The sequence below is a fragment of the Pundamilia nyererei genome, unplaced genomic scaffold (assembly GCF_000239375.1).
Source record: "Pundamilia nyererei isolate P.nyererei 1_Seehausen unplaced genomic scaffold, PunNye1.0 scaffold00093, whole genome shotgun sequence".
NCBI classification, from domain to species: Eukaryota; Metazoa; Chordata; class Actinopteri; order Cichliformes; family Cichlidae; genus Pundamilia; species Pundamilia nyererei.
Genome location: NW_005187494.1, coordinates 968,604 through 971,234, shown reverse-complemented (window position 1 = coordinate 971,234; position 2,631 = coordinate 968,604). Strand labels below are relative to the sequence as shown.

General features: G+C 41.3%; 1 long non-coding RNA gene across 4 annotated transcripts; it reads left to right on the top strand.

Moving 5' to 3' along the window:
* Window positions 1–552: 552 nt before the first annotated feature.
* LOC102209279 (uncharacterized) lies at window positions 553–2,562 on the top strand. 4 transcript variants are annotated; one of them, XR_311908.2, is made up of 6 exons: window positions 553–689; window positions 844–992; window positions 1,095–1,183; window positions 1,676–1,775; window positions 2,060–2,109; window positions 2,482–2,562. It is a non-coding gene; the product is annotated as an uncharacterized LOC102209279 (long non-coding RNA). The 4 variants fall into 4 exon arrangements; XR_001290455.1 differs by having other exon boundaries at window positions 1,067–1,183; XR_001290456.1 differs by having other exon boundaries at window positions 844–1,008.
* The last annotated feature ends 69 nt before the right edge of the window (window positions 2,563–2,631 follow it).

Here is a 2,631-nt window from a genome sequence, read left to right as displayed (position 1 = left end):
CAGCTTCTTTCCTCACCACCACCACGCTTTTTTCTCTGCTTTAAGAACTGGAATGTATCTTTTGTTTGAGAATGTGATAACTGTAACCCACATAATATCCTTAGGGATTAATAAAGCATGCTGATTCTGATTCTGATAAGATTGCTTAAAAATCCCTTTTTTCACCTAACAAGTGCAACAATCTGTGTGGAAAGTGTTGTCAATCCTTTATTGTTATTAGGGAGGCTTGCTTACACATAAAGTAAGTACTTCAAAACTGATCATGTATAAATCAGTGGATGAACAAGTTTAACATCCTGAGTAAGTCACTGAAACTGGTAACCAATAGAAAACCCCTATGCTTTAAACAGAAACAGATTTTAACTTATTTTCATTTATTGTGTCTATTATTATTTTGTCACAGTTTTACATTCTTAACCGTTTAGCTTTATTTATCTATGCGTGTATGTATTTTTCTATGTATTTATGTTTAAATCAAAATCAAACCAACATTCGGTAGCCATCTTTGGTGTTTTACTGCCCCCTGCTGGGAAACCCCGTGCACATGCTAAACCTACGTCACATCCGCACAGAGTCTCCAGTTGAATTCAGTGGACGAACATGGCGGTGCGTTTGATTAATCTGCTACCATCCAACCTGAAATATGAAGTGTTTCAGCTTTCACACACCAAGTTATGACTTTGAAGCGGGTAGGTTACGTTACAATTTACTTATTTTTTTACATTAGTCGCGTTTTAAAGTTTTACACGCCGCGTTTCTTTTTCGTTTCTTCCAACTGGCTGCCTCACACACATGGCAGACTGAGTTTAACAACAGCCGGTGTTTCTTACTTTGGGTCCACAGGCTGAAAACATTTTACGGTGTTGTGAAAATCCTGCAGACCTTTCCAGCGAGGCTCAGCCTGCGGTGGCTCTGTCCTTTCCTGTTGTGTCTGCTAGAGAAATGTGAGGCTGTTTGAGGCCCTGCTGTGACCCATCATGGCAGGGTTATAGGTAAACCTCAGACAAAGTAAAACTATTTTAAAGTGAGTGATTTTAGCCATTTTGGTTTTCAGTGTATCAAATAGTTGTCTCTGTACATTTGTGTTTATTCAGGTGGCTGGATTCTGCATTAATCCACAGGGACAGTGCACGAAGGCTGGCCGCTGCTGTCGATGGCATATGGGTCACGAGATGTGACCATGGTAATTTCTTCATCATAATCTTCCCTCTTGTAGTTGGTTTGCAGACCTTTCCAGCGAGGCTCAGCCTGCGGTGGCTCTGTCCTTTCCTGTTGTGTCTGCTAGAGAAATGTGAGGCTGTTTGAGGCCCTGCTGTGACCACTCGCTGCAGGGTTGTAGGTAAACCTCTGACAAAGTGGACGGGTTGTTTTGTTTTGTTTCTTTTAAGTGATTTATCAGTTACAAAGCAGGCATTCCTTATTTCTGTGCATTACTAATGTCCACACACAGACGGCGTAAAGATAGAAGCAGCTTCAAGGTGCGAAAAGATGTGTTAAACTTTCTGCAAAGAGACTTTTGGTCCTGATGAATCTGAAACCTTCAGTATTTCTAAAAAGTTCAAAAATACTGTAACATTTCAGGCAAAATTCCTTGCTGAAGTTTGCAGATGCTAATATTTGAAATGGATCTCAAACCATGTAAACCTCACATTTATCTTTCTCTGTGTTTACACAGGCGGCTGGCTTCTTCAGGAATGACTCATAAAGAGTAGCACATGAAGATGGGCAGCTGCCATCTTCAGTTCCAACCGCGTGGACCACGAGTTTCAAATAAGGTAATCTCTCCATCGCCATCTTCCGTCACGCATGACGTGAATGTGTAGGTGGTGTGCAGACTTTCCAGCGAGGCTCAGCCTGCAGTGGCTCTGTCCTTTCCTGTTGTGTCTGCTAGAGTAATGTGAGGCTGTTTGAGGCCCTGCTTTGACTGTTCGCTGCAGGGTTATAGGTAAACCTCCAACATTATTTTACTCTGTTTAAATTGAAGCTGAAGGCTTGTTGTAACACTCGAGCGTTGTATTTTAGCTTCTTTACTGAACCTGTTTTTCTATTTTCTGCACAGGAGAAACCGCAGCATGTGTCTGCTGTTGATGTCTCAATAGACGCCAAGTGGTACGTTCACCTGGACATCTCTTAACTGTAATAAGTGTCATAGCAGCAGTTCTGGACTAACACAAAGGCTCTTTCATTAAATCCAGAAGTGCGAATTGTTTTAAGGTCCTCTCACAGAGGCCTCACTCAGCTCCGTTACCTACCACTAAATCCTGTGTTTACAAAAAGAATTACGTGTTTAACATCAGTAAGATATTTCTGTTAAATGCGCCATGTTTCAGCATTTAGACGTCAGGCGCAAATAAATAAACAAATGTTTATTTAGTGAGCTTTTGTGTGTGTACGTTTAGTCCTGCTCAGTCAGGTTGTTGGGTGATGTCTCTGCACATAAACAGTTCTGTAAGTGAAACCTGTGCTTCTCGTCTTTTCTAGCGTGGTGGTGCTTCCAGAGAAAAGCTCTCCAGTGCAGATGGTTGTTGTTGCTCAAAGCGCCAGAGATTTAAGAGTCTGGCCTCACAGGTGAGAAAATGAATCCATGAATATCTGACATCTTTTTATTTTTTAAAACCATTTTACTAAACT